At 46.2% G+C, this 17,826-nt stretch overlaps 1 protein-coding gene and 1 non-coding gene across 3 annotated transcripts in view; one reads left to right on the top strand and one right to left on the bottom strand.

The window, feature by feature from the left end:
• SCARA5 (scavenger receptor class A member 5) overlaps positions 1-17,826 on the bottom strand; it is a 165,980-nt gene that overhangs the window by 106,166 nt on the left and 41,988 nt on the right. The window lies entirely within an intron of this gene.
• Positions 9,315-9,387, top strand: TRNAD-GUC (transfer RNA aspartic acid (anticodon GUC)). Its single transcript has one exon. It is a non-coding gene; the product is annotated as a tRNA-Asp (tRNA).

Consider the following 17,826-nt stretch of genomic DNA (forward strand, 5'->3'; position numbering starts at 1 on the left):
CTCTGGCTCTGATTTCCAAAGAAATTCCAGGCTAAGGCAAGAAGCATCCCTTCCTCCCTAAGCATAAAGAGGCCAGCTGTCTTCCCATCTCCCTTTTTGCAGATTCCCTGTTCACATCCTGATTCCCTGTCGTCCTAAGAGCTCACAAAGAAGTTTGAATTGGGGATATTCATTTGTTTGTTCAGGCATTAAGTCATTCAATACATGTCTGTGAGGTACCAACTCACTATATGGGTTTGGGCAGCAGTAAATACACAGTCTAAAATGTAAGCTTTCCTATCAAGAAATTTATCATTTACTTAGGGAGAAAAGTACACACAAAAGGAACCTGTTTTAAAAGTCTTCTAATGTGTTTCCAAACGTTCTTTGGGAAAAGAAAACCCAAACCCAATATTAAGATTATCTGAAGAAGCTGAATGCAATGAGTGTAATGAGTGAACTTTCTTTAGTGGTCTGGAGTGGCTTCTCATCAGATCCTCTGCCAGCGGTGCAGAGTGAATTGCAAAGAACAGGACCTGGAGAAGGTGTGGAAATGCAGTAGGAAGCTGTGGTCCTGGTGACAGAGGAGGGCCTTGGAGCAGGGCCACGCCTGTCAGGACAGGGAAGAGGGACATAAGAGACACGATAGAGAAGTAACATTGTTAGGACTCAGTGGCCTCTTGGAACTGGAGGTTGAAGAATAGGAAGGCTGTAGTAGTTGAATGATATGGTATCAGCCTGGAGGAATCAAAATGCTATTTTGTGGGGGGCGGGAGGGGGTCCGCTTTTTAAAAAATTGAAGTATAGTTGATTTACAATGTTGTGTTAGTTTCTATATAGTTTCAGAAACTATATAGTCTTTTTCAGATTCTTTTCTGTTATCGTATATTACAGGATATTGAATATAGTTCCCTGCGCTATACAGTAGGTCCTTGTTGTTTATCTGTTTTGTATATAATAGTTTATATCTGCTAATCCCAAACTCCTAATCTATCCTTCCCCCACCACCTCTTCCCTTTGGTAACCGTAAGTCTGTTATCTATGTCTGTAAGTCTGTTTCTGTTTCATAAATAAGTTCCTTTGTGTCCTATTTTAGATTCCACCATATGATAAGTCATAGCATATAGTATTTGTCTTCCACTGCCTGACTTACTTCACTTGATATGATAATCTCTAGGTCTATCCATGTTGCTGCAAAATGGCATTATTTCATTCCTTTTGTATGGCTGAGTAATACTCCATTGTATATATGTACCATGTCTTCTATATCCACTCATCTGTCAATGGACATGTAGGTTGTTTCCATGTCTTGGCTATTGTAAATAGAGCTGCTATGAACATTGGGGTGCATGTATCTTTTCGAATTAGTGTTTTTGGTTTTTTTTTTTAGATACCCAGGAGTAAAATTGCTATTGTTCTATTTTTAGTTTTCTGAGGAACAACCAGACTGTTTTCCACAGTGGCTGCACCAACTTACATTCCCACCAACAGTGTGGGAGGGTTCCCTTTTCTCCATACCCTCTCCAGCATCTGTTATTTGTAGACTTTTTTATGATGGCCATTATGACTGGTGTGAGATGGTACCTCACTGCAGTTTTGATTTGTATTTCTCTAATAATTAGCAACGTTGAGCATCTTTTCATGTGCCTATTGGCCAACTGTATGTCTTCTTTGGAGAAATGTCTGTTTAGGTCTTCTGCCCTTTTTTTTTTTTTTTTTTTGCGGTACACAGGCCTCTCACTGTTGTGGCCTCTCCCGTTGTGGAGCACAAGCTCTGGACGCGCAGGCCCAGCGGCCATGGCTCACGGGCCCAGCCGCTCCGCGGCATGTGGGATCTTCCCGGACCGGGGCACGAACCCGTGTCCCCTGCATCGGCAGGCGGACTCTCAACCACTGTGCCACCAGGGAAGCCCCTGCCCATTTTTTGATTGAGTTGTTTGCTTTTTTGTTATTGAGTTGTATGAGCTATTTGTATATTTTGGAAAGTAAGCCCTTGTAGGTCACATCATTTGCAAATATTTTCTCCCACTCCATAGGTTTGTTTTTCTGTTTTGTTTATGGTTTCCTTTGCTGTGCAAAAGCTTATAAGTTTGACTAGGTCCCATTTGTTTATTTTTGCTTTTATTTCTATTCCCTTGGGAGACTGACCTAAGAAAACATTGGTACAATTTATGTCAGAGAATGTTTTGCCTACATTCTTTTCTAGGAGTTTTATGGTGTCATGTCTTATATTTAAGCCGTCAAGCCATTTTGAATCAAATTGCTGTAGATAACCAACAAGATGACAAAATCAAAACTCAACATTATCTTAATTGATGTGAAATCTCAGCTGAAGGTAAGAGGATTACATATAAAAGGGACAAATGTGGTATATTGCATTTACAATCAGACTCTCAAAGCGATCCCTGGATTCAACATTAGTTAGCTCATCCTTGTCAAATTCTTACCAACACCTCAGACCTTCCATGTACCTGTGCTACTTAATCCTCAGAATGACCTGTGAAGTAGGCATTATTTATTTTCCCTGTTTTAAAGTGAGGAGAGCTAAAGCTCAGAGAAATTAAGTAAACTTCAGAGGTCTTATAGCTAAGAAGGGGCAAGCCAGAGTTGGGAGCTGGGTGTTCTGATGCCAACTGCAGAGGCTCTCCATCAGACTCCTCTTGGCTTCACATCATCGTGGGGAAGAAAAAAAAAAGCACTCACCATGAAAACAAAGTGGTGTGACATTATAATCAGGGACTGTAAATAAGATGATTTCTTGTGGTTATTCTAAGCTGTACCTGTAATCACCCTGCCAAGCTTCAGTGGGCCATCCAGGGAGGGGCAGGTCTAAAAACCATTCTACTCATGGATATGCTTGTTGTTATCATGGTTTCTTTCCTTTTTTTGTCTTTATTTTTTATTTTATTTTTTCCTTCTTTTATTTAAGCATTTTTTAAAAGACAAATAAATGGTATATTAGTTTCCTTGGGCTGCCATAGGAAAATACCACAGACTGGCTTCCCTGGTGGCGCCGTGGTTGAGAGTCCACCAGCCAATGCAGGGGACACAGGTTCGAGCCCTGGCCCAGGAAGATCCCACATGCCACGGAGCAACTAAGCCCGTGTGCCACAACTACTGAGCCTGCATGCTGCAACTACTGAAGCCCATGCGCCTAGAGCCCGTGCTCCGCAACAAGAGAAGCCACCGCAATGAGAAGCCCGCGCATTGCAAAGAAGAGTAGTCCCCGCTCGCCGCAACTAGAGAAAGCCCACGCACAGCAACGAAGACCCGACACAGCCACAAATAAATAAATAAAATAAATTAATTTTAAAAAATACCACAGACTGCATGACTTAAACAACAGAAATTAGAAATTAATTGTCTCATAGTTCTGGAGGCTGGAAGTCCAAAATCAAGGTGTTGGCAGGTTTGATTTCTCCTGAGGCCTTTCTCCTCAGCTTGTAGATGGCTGTGTTCATCCCATGTCTTCATGGCCTTCCCTCTGTGCATGTCTGTGTCCTAAACTCCTTTTCTTATAAGGACACTAATCATACCGATTTAGGGCCCAACATGGTGACCTCATCTGACTTTAATCACCTCTTTAAAAGCCCTGTCTCCAAATACAGCCACCTTCTGAGGTACTAGGGGTTAGGGCTTCAACATATCAATTTTGAGGGGTACACAGTTTAACCCATAATAAGTGAGGGCCTTTACTAGAGATTAACTGGGAAGAAGCTGGGGTGGAGAGTAAAGGTGGGTGCTGATTTCCAAGCCTTAGTCACATCCTTAGGTGGTACTATCCTGGCCAACTCAGAAGAGTCTAGAATGCAACCAGTCTGAGTCTCACGGAGCCAGACTGCCTGGAGATGTGAGGACCAAGCCCCTCTTCAGATCACTGCTGTCTTTGGGTGATGATGCACTCTTGGGATGTGACAGTTTCATTTACAAACAAAAATCTAGTGGGGAATCTTCTCTATACTTTAATGGGGTTTGCTGGTCCTTTATTGCAGTTATTTCTACAAAGTAGCCCTCAAAGACTTACAAATGGAATATAGTTATAAATAAAGACCGTTCCTGACAAATTTAGACCCTTATTCTCAAACCACACATGGAAAGGAGAGTCCCATTTAGAGAAAAGTGACTTGCCCCATGGTACACGCTCAGTGATTTTCCCAGGCACCTTTCTTTGTCATTTAAGCTGGAGTCCCCATAGATATACAATATAATAAAACCCCTAAGCTATAATGAAGCAATCCATCAAGAAGAAGGGGTTGGGGTGTAAACATTGCTCTTTTAGAGCCCAGAGTTGACCTTATCTCCAGCAGTTTTCATTCTAGTTGAAAAGGAAAGTAAAACAACAACAACACAAAAGAAAATGAAAAAAACCTAAAACCTAACTTGCTGGATTTCACTTAATGCACGGCCCTTCTACATACATGGTACCCACCCATCATAGAGCGTAAACTCCTCTCTAGAATCTCATGTCATCACTGGGCTAGCAAATGGACCATTCACATTTTTTAAAAGATACAAATAAGTGTTTGAATGTTATTAAGACATGAGACAGTTTCATTGGGTCATGAATAATTCACAAGAGAGGGAACTTTCGTATCAGCACTTATTGATTGCTGGACATTTGACCACGTGTGGAATATCGGATACCCACCCCAATCTTTTTTTTTTTTTTTTTATAGCAGTCCTCAGAGTTAGATGCTGTGGGGAAACTTAGGGGTTTGGTCTACAGGCAAGATACTTACATCAGTGTGAAAATTTAATGTATGCGGTGGAATAGGTACTTTTGTGCTTCACAACCTCATACGCACTGTCCCTGCTCCATGGCTCACCAAGGCTGGGCCCATGGTTGGTTACTGGGGAGATTAACTGTGTAGGTTCTAAAGAGATGGCCCAGTGTGGGTCATCAGAGCTGGGCTCTGTGCTCAAAGGTGTGGACAATCTGTTTTTCAATCTGGCATCACGGTTTCAACCTCCAAGGCTGCCTTTTCCATGCCCCCGTGGGACCTCTTGTCCCAGTCCTTCCATCCCAGAAAGGTGCACTTCCAATCTCAGCAGGAATCAGACAAGAAAGTGGCAACATTGGGCCTTAAAGGTACCTTGGCGGGCTTCCCTGGTGGCTCAGTGGTTGAGAGTCCACCTGCCGATGCAGAGGACACGGGTTCGTGGCCCAGTCTGGGAAGATCCCACATGCCGCGGAGTGGCTGGGCCCGTGAGCCATGGCCGCTGGGCCTGCGCGTCCAGAGCCTGTGCTCCGCAACGGGAGAGGCCACGGCAGTGAGAGGCCCGCATACCGCAAAAAAAAAAAAAAAAAAATGTACCTTGGCGACCATGTGGATGCCCCTCCCTCTTTCACAGATATGAAAACAGAGTCCTAGACAGAAGGACCCTCTTGCCCCAGGTCACACAAGTAGACAGAGGTGTAGATGGGATGACTAATCCCATGGTCCTTCCACTTAACTGAACAGAAGAAGAGAGAAAACTAATATTAATGACTGTCCACTCAGTATTGGATAGTGGGCTGGGTGTTATGTATTTTATCTCATGTGATCCTTTGAGATCACCATTCGTATGTCCAGTTTCACAAATGAGATGTCTTCTGTATTGTATCTGTGAGTATACGTACAGGCATGCCTTGTTTTATCATACTTTGCTTCATTACACTTTGCAGACACTGTGTCTTTTACAAATTCAAGGTTTGTGGCAACCCTGCATCAAGCAAGTCTATTGGCACCATTTTCCCAACAGCGTTTGCTCATTTTGTGTCTCTGTGTCACTTTTTGGTAATTCTTGCAATATTTCAATCCTCCATCTCCCGGCAAAAAAGATTACAACTCCCTGAAGGCTCGGATGATGGTTAACATTTGTTAGCATTGGAGTATTTTTTTTTTTTTTTTTTTTTTTGCGGTACACGGGCCTCTCATTGTTGTGGCCTCTCCCGTTGCGGAGCACAGGCTCCGGACGCGCAGGCTCAGCGGCCATGGCTCACGGGCCCAGCTGCTCCGCGGCATGTGGGATCTTCCCGGACCGGGGCACGAACTCGTGTCCCCTGCATCGGCAGGCGGACCCTCAACCACTGCGCCACCAGGGAAGCCTGCATTGGAGTATTTTTAAATTAAGATATGGACATTGTTTTTTTAGACATAATGTTATTGCACACTTAATAGACTATAGGATAGTGGGAACATAACTTTTATATACACTGGGAAACCAAACAATTCGTGTGACTCGCCTTATTGCAATATTCACCTTATTGTGGTGGTCTGGACCCAGACCCACACGATCTGTGAAGTATGCCTGTATGTATAATTATTTTCCATATATTATGATGTTTTGACGTCTTAAGAAACCTTTTTTGGCTGGGGAGAGACAGCTCTTCCTGAAGCTAGCCAGTTCTTAGAGATGCAAATGACCCAGCGGGGAGCATCCTTTACTGTCCAATCTGGAGCCATACATCCTCTCTCTGGCCCCAAGAGGCAATATTCCTCTGCCTTAATCATCCCAGGGCCAGGCAAAAGGCAACTAGAGACCACCTCTATAGCCCGAAGTCCACCAAAATTATTCAAACTAGCTAATCCTAAATTGCTTACCCTGCCCTGCCTCATCTTTCTCACAGAAACCCCGAGAAAGGCCGTGGCCTAACTGTTCCCCTCACTCCTGTCTTCTGCTTCCTGATGCCCCTGATGCTTCCCCATGTGGCCCTGTGTGGCCTTCGTGCCTCCTGTCTCTGGGACCTGTGAGTACAAGACACTTGGCTTGAGCCTCTGTCTCCCCTTGTGGCCACACATGCCTGGCCATTTCATAAAAGAATACATGACATGTTCATATCCCCGGTTCTACAGATGAAGCTCAAAAAGACTGAGCCGCTTGTTCGAGAAAACACTACGTGCAAATGGCAAATCCAGATTTAAACCCCGGAGTACGTGCCTTTTTGCTCTGCCCCATGTGCGGTCCATCCCTCTGACGCCAGCAAGAGCCTCCTGATGCTGGGTTAGAGGGGCCCCCTCCATCTCTCCAGTCCGCCTCCCAGCCACAGTCACATGAGGCCATAATCTGAAATCAGGGAGGGCAGCGAGCATGTTTCTGTGTTTCTATCTTTCTGGACAATTTGTTCCGTAAGTGCTTGTTTTCAAACAGCTCAATATGAGTCTCCTAGGGTTTCCACGCAGCTTTGGGTTGGAGTCCTGTGAGCTCTCCCCATTGGCTGATTTTCTCAGATCCAACTTTCTTCACTTCTTGGGTCTGTCATAAAGTATTTTGAGGAGGTTGGAAATTATTCTCACTAATAAACATGTGAGGAATCTGAGCCAGACTTGCCAGGGGTCTTGGCACTTACTGAGTTTCCTCTTTTGGAACACGAGCTTTGCAGCCAATGTGTCAAATCTCTTACATCTTTGTTCTTCAGAACTCGGACTCGTGGTGCAGTTAGATCATGGATTGCTTTGAGCTGAAAGTGACCTTAATAATCATTTACGCCTCGATTTCAGACGAGGAAATGAAGGCTGAGAAAGGTGATATGAAAATGTCCCCGGTCATCTAACAATGGGCGGCAGAATCAGGGCTAGTTCTCATATATCTTGAAACCCAGTTCACATCTCTTTCTACTATACCACACTGTTGTCCAGGAAATCAGAATAAGGTATCCATCCACCCATCCATCCATCCATCCATCCATCCACCCATGTAAATCATTATCAACAACAATGCAAAAGCATTTTCACCCAAACAGGCAGAGTTTTTCCAACTAAAAACATTTACACCAAGAGTAAGAGTTACTTTGAAATATTAATTGGTCCCCAGAGTATCTTGCATTGTTAGATCGGATATTGTTAGTATTACAAAAATATTTACTACTGCAGAAGAGTCATGTGTAATTGTGCCAGTGACAATCACCAATCATGATGTGGTATTATGTGGGTTCAGCGCCTTTTCTACAAAAGGGAAAAATTTAATGACGACTTTTAACATATTGTAATTAAAAAAAAAACACTGCATGTATCTCACATGTACAATTGTTCAAAAACTGACATCTTGGTGTGAAGTGCAGATTATATAAAGGAAGTGGATTTGAGAATGTCACAGACTCTGAAAATTGGATGGGTCCTTACACGTAGATTAGAAAGGAACGAATATCGAACCTAGAGTCCAAAGACCTGGGTTCAAGTCCTGCCCACCACTTCATTTGCTGCTCTTGGACAAGGGAATTCATCATTCTGAGTCTCTCCCTTTTCGTCTAAAAATAGAATTAACAACACCTATCTGGGGTGGGGGGGCATTGTGAGAACTAATAAACTCTAATTGAGCACTTATTATGGGCCAGGCACTGTGTTGTGTTTTATGTAGATGTTATCTCATTTGAGGAAATCAAATATGTGGGAAGAAAACCCCAGCTCTATTGCAAAGGCCTATTCAAATTCAAGCTATCGGTGTTCAGGTAACCCTCTACTCTAGGTGCCTTCCCTTCCTTCATTGATTATCAGGTTAGTTGACATGAATATTCATAATAGTACATCGAAGGGTTGTATACAGCTTTACATCATTGTATACTTTTCACCAGCACTTAATCCCCATTTACATTAGAGGAAGAACTGAGGACAGTGAAAAGAAATGGTTTTTCCACCATCAGCCAGTGACAGCCAGGCCTTGAGATGAAGTCCCACCTACATTTGTCCCTCATCTTCCTCCCGTTTGTAACTCTCTGGGGTCCCTGGGGGTGAAGAGGGTGAAGACCACCCCCCCGCCCCACTCCTTCCCCTGGGACCTGGTATCATTGGGTACTTTCCAAAGAGACCCAAACACTGATTCCCCTCTTTTCTACCAGCGCCACCAAGCTTGTCGGCTCTCCCATCAGGAGGGGACCTGCCACTGTCCTCAATGGGCAGACTGATCCTAGTAACCCGACCTCCTCCGTGAGCCCTCCTCTGGCTACGCCTGAATCACTGCTGTGCCCGGATTCAGACCTGCTTTCAAATGCCCAGGCCTCTGGGGAGTTTTTCTACTTTATACTCATCAGTGACAAACCCCGGGTAGCTGCGTCCCCCTCCTTTCCTTGCTTTACTTCTTGGACCCCGTAGAAGAAGAATTGTGCTGACTTGGCTTATCCTTCTGCTGTTGGAATACACCTGGAGTTGAACTGCCTTGAGTGGGACGGTAGGCTGGAAAAAATCCCCTTAGCTGCTACTCAAAACTTTCTTCACGCTCCTGACGCCCAAGCCTACTTTATCCCTCATTCTTAGAAGGAACTCTGTACGTACTTTACCAAGGATATGAAAGCCACGAACTCTATGTCCTCTGCACCTTGCAGCCCTGCGTGCGCATTGTTTCCTCTAAGATCAGGGAATTCCCTGGTGGCCCAGTGGTTAGGGCTCCGCGCTGTCACTCCTGAGGGCCTGGGTTCAATCCCTGGTCAGGGAACTAAGATCCCATAGGCCACTCGGTGCAGTCAAAAAACAGAAAACACATTGTTTCCTGTAAGATCAGAGTGAGAAGCATCCCTTTCCCTTCCCAAGGAGACCCGCTGCCTCTACCCTCCGTGTCACACCCCTCAGCTCCACACAGGAAGGTCAGTGGTGGGGACGGAACGTAGAGTGCCTGTGATTCCATCAAGGTCTCAGGCACGGCTGGAGCACCGAGTGGGGAGAGAGGGTGGGGTGTTCATGGATTTTCTCCTAAATAACGAAGACTCTGCACAAGGTAGTCATTTTAATATTTGAAGACAGATCCCCTTTCCTTGAAGTTTCAAGGCCCATCACTACCAAAACCATTCTCCTTTGAATGTGTTTCAGCTTGTCTGCAATTAGCAGTAAATGTTTAACAACTGGTTCTCCAAGGGAAAAACAAAAATCCCTCTTTGCAGCACTTGCCAATTTCTGAGGTGTAAATACTCCCTCTATGGCCTACATCAAGCTACTGAGAGGACATCACAGTTCAGAGCTGGGGAAAGACACCTGTAATTGAAGCCGGCCTCAGCACTCCAGGGTCTGTGTCCACCTGTAACTCTAGTGTCACTGAGGTGGGCTAGGAAAAAACACCATTTTATGACCAGCTTTGTGATAACTGATTCAGGCAATAGTTATCAGTGAATGATAAAAATCACTGAGTGAGAGACTGTTGGGAAACAGTATATCTACACAGTATCAAAGAGTTTCCCACAGATCACTTCTTAATTAGAAAGGAAATAAAAGGTACCTTTACAGTAGATGAAGACCTCAACCAAGTGATCAAATTTAACATCATCAGTAAAGGAACAAAATGACATAATATGCCCCTGATGCAATTCACTGAGCAGGGTTTATGAAATAATTCTGCCGCAAATGTTTAACTGATATCTAATCACGGGGAAACAAACAAACTCAAATTGAGGGACATTATACCAAGCAACAGACCTGTGTTCTTCAAAAATATCGTGGTCATGAAAAACCATCGGTGGCTAGGAGTTATTTTAGATAAAAGAATGACTAAAGAGACATGGTAACTGAATGGGTAATCCTGGCTTTGCAACCGTGTACAAGCCCCTGTGTCTTTGCCTATTGAAGTAAAATGCTGACTTAGGAGTAAAGATTGGGAAATGTGAAGATGGAGAAACAGAGAATAGCCGTTGGGCTGGGGAACCGGTAACAATTTAGACTATAAATCTGCCACATCGCAGAATCACTGAACTCCCAGTTCCCTGAAAGATACAGATAAAGGCCTGACTCACATTGCTAAGTTGTTTGTACAGGAAGCCGACCCACCAGATGAAAACTGCTGACCACAGGAGCACGGATCCCTAGACTGGTTGAAAGCGGAGGGTAGATGACGCTTGAAACTTCACCTTGATGCCAGCCAATCCGAGAATGGTCCACGAGCTGATCACACCCTGCTCCTTGAACACTATAAAACTCCTCACTACCCGCCCCCAGGGTGGGTCACACAGTCTTGAGGGCATTAGCCTGCTGTGCTCCCCTGTGCCTGCTGGCAAAGCAATAAAAGCTCCTCTTCTCAGGCTTCCTTGGTGGTGCAATGGTTAAGAAATCGCCTGCCAATGCAGGAGACACGGGTTCAAGCCCTGGTCCGGGAGGATCCCACATGCCGCAGAACAACTGAGCCCGTGTGCCACAACTACTGAAGCCCGTGCACCTAGAGCCTGTGCTCCGCAACAAGAGAAGCCACCGCAATGAGAAGTCCGCACACCGCAGTGAAGAGTAGCCCCCGCTCGCTGCAACTAGAGAAAGTCTGCGTGCAGCAACGAAGACCCAACGCAGCCATAAATAAATAAAATAAATTAAAAAAAAAAAGCTACTCTTTTTTACTTCACCCAGAACTCTGTCTCCGCCTTTCTATTCAGCACCAGTGAACAGAGGCTGAGTTTCAAAAACAGCTTTGATCCTGCAGCAGGTTAAAATAAATGCTACGGAAGCAAGTTAATTATGGACGATCTATCTACGATTGTATTGTACCTACATTACATTTCCAAATGTAAAAACTCTAAGTGGTGATATAATAGAATTTCCTTGTTCTTGGAAATCCATACTAAAGTATTTAGGGGTGAAGTTTACAACTTACTTTCAAATGGTTCTACAACAACAACAAAATAGTACAATAACAATGAGAGAGGATAGGAGAGAGAGAAAATGTAGCAAAATGTTAACAATTGAAGCACCAAGATGAAGGGTATATAGACACTCATTATACAATGTTTCCAACTTCTCCGTAGGTTTAAAATGTTTTTCAAAATAAAAAACTGAAAAGACAGGAAAAAAGGACAAACGGGAATTGCAGAGCTGCCTAGACTACGTGGAGCCAGACAGTACGGTCACCTCCCTTATTCTACACACTGCACCGCTATTAACATGACTCTGATGGCAACAGCTTTTGGTGAGCAGCTGTATTATACAGGTACTCATTCTGCCAACCTCAAACCCTGAGTCTCCCTTTAAAATTCCTGTCAATTGCACCTTCCCTGTGCTGGAACACAAGACCTCATGCTCATCCAGTAAGATTCTCAGTTTTGGGCAATCTCTCTGGGTTTCAGGCTCATTTTGGACTCTGAGCCTGCATTCCTTTGAATGGAATACAGATCTCTGTGAATTGCAAGAAACAAGACACATGTTATCTGGGGCTGAACTACACGCAACAAAATTTACTGAGCACACAGAATGTGCAAAGCAGTGGACTGGGTACAGAGAAATCAGCAATAACTAAATAAGATGTGATTGTTGATTTCAGGCTTCTGGAAGGTAAGAACTAAGCCTTACACACCCTTGGTCACCCTCTAGTATTCCCGGAGCGTGTAGTAGATACTTGATAAATATCTGATGTGGCTTCACATAGGTAAGCAGGAAAAAGGCTTAAAGAGCCAGTTTCTTAAGAGATGCTACAAGTAATAATCAAATGTATGAAAAACTTTATGGGATTATTAGTTATCAGAGAAATGCAGAATAAAACAAAATGAAATCTCTCTAAAAATAATGGGACATCATGCTGGCAAAACTATGGTGAAAACTTGTACGTTTATATATTGCTGATGACAATATCAAATACTTTTGGAAAGCAATTTGCCAAAATATATCAAAAGCCATAAAATTGTTCACATCCTTTGTCCAATAATCTCACCCCTGGGAATTACCCTAAGGAAACAGTCCAAAAGAAGGGAAATGGGATAGCACAAAGAAATTCACTGTATCCTTGTTTGTAGGGGTAAAAAACTGGGGAAAGTCATGACTGAACCATTTAGGAATAATTAAATGATTATACATCCACTTGGTAGACTTTGATGAAGCCCTAAAAATGACAGCTATGAGGTCTATTATGTAACAATGTGGGAAATGCATATGCTTTAATATTAAGCAAACACACACACACAGATCAAGACTGGGATTCTTAAAAATAATTGATTTGGGGGGCTTCCCTGGTGGTGCAGTGGTTAGGAACCTGCCTGCCAACGCAGGGGACACGGGTTTGAGCCGTGGTCCGGGAGGATCCCACATGCCGCGGAGCAACTGAGCCCGTGCGCCGCAACTACTGAGCCTGTGCTCTAGAGCCCACGAGGCACATGTAGTGGCTCTGAGCCACTACAACTACTGAGCCCACGTGCCACAACTACTGAGCCTGCGTGCCTAGAGCCCGTGCTCTGCAACAAGAGAAGCCACCTCAACAAGAAGCCGGTGTACTGCAACCAAGAGTAGCCCCTGCTCGCCACAACTAGAGAAAGCCTGCGCTCAGCAACGAAGACCCAATGCAGCCCCCCAAAAAATTGATTTTTTGTGGTGGAATTATGAGTAATTTTTATTCTATTTTCTGATGGTATTATATTTGAGCAAAAGAAAGAATTTAAAATAATCATCTATTGAATAAAGGAGGAAATGATTGTGTTAGGGGCTAAATCATGTGCCCCCGCCCAAAAGTCATGTGTTGAAGTCCCAACCTCCGGTACCTTAGAATGTTAACTGTATTTGGACGTATTTTAAACTGTATTTTAAAGAGGTGATTAAGTTCAAACGGGGCCATTGGCCTTGATGCAATATGACTCGTGTCCTTATAAGAAGAGAAGACACCGGGGGCAGAAGAACACAGAGAGATGACCTGGTCAAGAGGCAGCAAGAGGGCGGCCATCTGCAAGCCAAGGAGAGAGGCCTCAGGAGAAACCAACCCTGCTGACACCTTGATCCTGGACTTCCAGTCTCCAGAACTGTGAGAAAATAAATTTCTGTTGTTAAAACCATCCGGTGTGTGGTATTTTGTTATGGCAGCCGGAGCTAATACAGACTGTTGTAGACAACCCAGCCAGGCAGGGGTCGCTGTGCCATGACCAAGGATCTGGCAAACAGAAGACCAGATGTGATGGACCGGTCATTATCGACACTCCAAGTGTACCCAGGACCACAGAGACTCTCACGAGGTCCCTTTTACCCACTTTAGCCCAGTGGGTGGAATGTGTAATTTTCAGGCAGTGGCTCTAAAACTTGCCGCGAATCAGAAGCACCCAAGTCACTCTGAGGTTATAGCCTGGAGATTCCGACTTAGGAATGCGCTGGGCCCCGGCAAGCTGCATTTCTAATAACAACCCTATCCCATTTCTGTTTCAGTGACATTGCTGTACTGAGAGCTGTGGGATGATGAAAGTTTATTATCTCCTTAGCTTTTGGTTTTCTTCTCTAATTTCCTTCAACCTCTTCTGTCTCTCCCAGCAAACAGAGGGCCCAGGTGGTCAGAATGTCCTGCTGAACTTTCAAGTACAAAAATCCAAAGGGCAAGCAGGTTGCGCTTCTGGGGCTACTCCCAACAGAATTGAAAACATGGACTCGAATAGATATTTGTACACCCATACTCACAGCAGCATTATTAACAACAGCCAAATGGTGGAAGCAGCTCAAGTGTCCACTGATGGATGAATGGATAAACAGAAAGCAGAATATATACAGACACACACAACGGAATATTACTCAGCCTTTAAAAATGACAGCAATCCTGTCACATGCTACAACATGGATGAGCCTGGAGGACATTAACTATGTTAAATGGCACTGTCGATGCCACTTACATGAGCTTCCTAGAGTGGTCAGATTTGCAGAGAGACAGCAGAAAGGTGGTTGCCAGGGTCTGGGGGGAGGTGGAAATGGGGGGTTGGTGTGTAAAGGGCACAGAGCTTCAGTTTGAGAAGAAGAAAAGCGTTCTGGAGATGGATGGGGGTGAAGGTTGCACACTGTGAATGTACTTAATGCCACTGAACTGTGCACTTTAAAATGGCTAAGATGGGGACTTCCCTGGTGGTCCAGTAGTTAGGACTCCGAGCTTCCATTGCAGGGGGGCACGGGTTTGATCCCTGGTCGGGGAACTAAGGTCCTGCAAGCTGCTTGGTGAGGCCAAAAAAATTTAAAAATAAATAAATAAAATAAAGTGGTTAAGATGTAAGCTTTACTTTATGTCTATTTTACCACATTAAAAAAAAAATTCTAAAGGGGAGCTAAAGAGAAGAGCTGGGGTGGGGTGGATGAAGCCTCGCCTGGGTCTGGGGACTGATCCCCTGGGGTAAGGGCGGGGCTGAGGGGCGAGTCTGGCAGGGTCTCAGCGTGCACCCCAGGCAAGCATTACTCAGGCTCTGCCCGGTCCCACCCAAGGCCAGATGATAAATGGGCCAACCGGGAGCCACTGATGCAGCCCCAGCTCAGTTTTTACAACTGAAGTTTCAGGAACTGGCCTGGGGCCCATGGGCTGGAATCGTTTTCCCTTCCCCCATCTTCTCTGCCATCAAACGTAAAGGAGGAGGGGCCTGGGGCCGGCCCTGCTTTGGGGAAGGTCAGGACCCCGGGCCTGCTTTTTGGCTCATTGGGAGAAAGAGTACAGCCTGGGGCCTGTGTGTTTGTGGTTTGTGTGCCTGGGGACTTGAGAGCTCTTCAAACTGCCTATTCATCTGGGGTTTGGTGGGTAACCTTCCCAAGTCCCTCTCCAAGGAAGAAAAACAAACAGTTGAGAGCAGGCGGCTCCAGCTGCGGGACATTTCCCAAGATTGAGAGGAAAAAAAAAAAAATTATTCCAGACCAAACGCTTAATTAGATTGAAAGCAGTGGGCTGCGGAAAGGAACAGGAACGTCTCCATCACACCCTGTTTTATCGAGAAAATTTAAAAATCCATCCTTGAGAGTTCGTGCGTTTGCTTTACAGCCCTTTTTGTAGATCTGTTTGTATAATGTGTGCTAGAAAAGCAGACATTAGAAAAACCCGCATGGCCAGGCTGTGTGAACAGACACAAAGGGATGGAACTGTGGATTGGCTTGGAAGTAGCCTTCTTGGTGAAAAACCACCCCCCTTGTCCCTCATGACCGGGTTCCTCAGTTTCTCTACCTACCTCTTGCCCAGAGGCCATGAGCTGTGGGAACAAGGACCTGAGCCCCAGGCCTGTGTTCATCCTGCCTGGCCCAGAGATCTGCTTCCAAGCTGAGCTGCATCCCCTTGCTGGGGGCCAGGTGGAAACCGTGTGGACGCTGCACGTGCGCGTGGCACGAGCTCTTGGCCGGAAAACCCGAGTCTGAGCCCAGCTCAGACCCCAACCATGGGTGCCAGTTAAACTTCATGAACACCTATTCACCTGTGGGAACTAGCAATCTCACTGGGCCTTTGTTTTCTCATCTGTAAATGGGGATAATGGTATCCACCCCACCAAGTGAAATGGTGGATGGAAAATAGAATATGACTGTGATGTAATGGTGGCCGGGGTGGTGAAGGTAGCAGCTGCCGTATGCCAAGGTGGGGGACTCGGGCGCCACCAACTGGGCAGCTGGGGCATCAGGCCGTAGTTGCCACGGGAAAGCTCAGAGAGAGAGGAAGGTGAGAAGAGGGCGTAGCAGTGATACGTTAGCTCACCCCCAGCCGACCCGCTTCCGCCTTGACCACAGCCCCTTACAGAGCTCTTCCTGGTGGAAACTGTTATGCTCATGGTGTCTGGAGCCGAGTGGGAGCACCCCTGCCTGAAGCCTGACAGGGTTGCAGGTCTGCATCCTCCACTGCAGGCGGCCTGGGCGAGGACGGCCGGTAGGCACGGGTATGGCTCCTGCAGAGGGGCTGGGGGTGGCGGTGGGGTGGGACACTGGCCCAGCCGAGGAGAGCAGAGCTGCTGCAGGAAGAACCAGAGCCGGAGGCAGCAGGCTGGTCCCGGGCAGGTCTGGGGGCACCAACGGGGTAGAGCCCAGGAAGGTGCAGCAAGGATGTCTGAACATCCTTCCCCGCTGCGAGGCCTGGGCTGAGAGCATCCCCTCCGCCGCCCCCCCCACCTGCTGGTTGCCTCCGAGCAGAGTCCCTGCAGCCAGGGGAGGTCCAGAGCCCCCGAGGAGGGGACAGGCTTAGCACATGGTCACTGCCAACTGGAGGCCAGCCTCGAGCTCAGAGGCAGTGACACCAGCACATTCGTAGCCATTAAATCACCCATGTCTGGGCTTTGGTGAGAGCCAGAACTTGGAGGTGCCAAGAACACGTACGCCTCCCCAGAACCTGGTCCAGGCATTGCCTGGTGAGAAGACCCTCACCCTCCCACCCCTGTGTGGTCCTGCACCACTGCAGGCCTCACACCCATGCCTGGGGTCAGTCCGACATCCAAATTCCACCCTCCCATTCCCCCAACACCTGCAAACAGCTCCTGCTTTGCCACCCTCTGGCCAGCAATACGATCTGCTCTCAGCAAGACTGTCCAAAAGCCCTGGGAGAGAGCTGGGCCTTCAGGGCAGGAAATTCCCCAGCACCAGGTCCCTGGGGCAGGGCCCAGAGGGAGGGGTCAAGGGCTCCAGGCAGGTATGCTCTCTTAGTGCCGAAGAGGTCTTGCCTTGTGGGATCGAATGTGGTAGGATGAGGGACTGAGTGGGTCCCTTTAAAGTATGGGAACAGGGCAGGGGCTCCAGCCCAGGTGCCTGGATCTCAAAGCGGCACTAACCTTGTCCATCTCAGCAATGCCCAGAAACCCCGATGCTGACTCTTTCCCTGGAATATAGGTTAAGAGATACCATGGGTGCACCCACTCAGTCTATCCAGCTGAGATCTGTCACAAAACACCTATTTGAGTGCTCAGCTCCAAGAGGAAAAACTAGGTTAGCGTGCACTAAACAGCTTATCCTGTAGCCCACACCGAGAATTACCGTAATATATGGTGTACTGGGACTCCTTCCCAAGAGGAATTGTGGGCACTTAAACACACTGTCTCGTTCAAGGATCACCACGTCGCTCGGAGGATGGCACTAGAAGTGCCACTTACTGAGAAGAAAACTGCAGCTCAAAGAGGTTAAGTAATTTGCCGAAAGTCACAGAGTGAAAAAGAGCAGCTTGGGACCGGAGCCCAAGTCCGTATAATTACAAAATCTAGGCCAATGTGGATGATACAAAGGTATT

This window comes from Globicephala melas, chromosome 6 (assembly GCF_963455315.2).
Source record: "Globicephala melas chromosome 6, mGloMel1.2, whole genome shotgun sequence".
Taxonomy (NCBI): Eukaryota; Metazoa; Chordata; class Mammalia; order Artiodactyla; family Delphinidae; genus Globicephala; species Globicephala melas.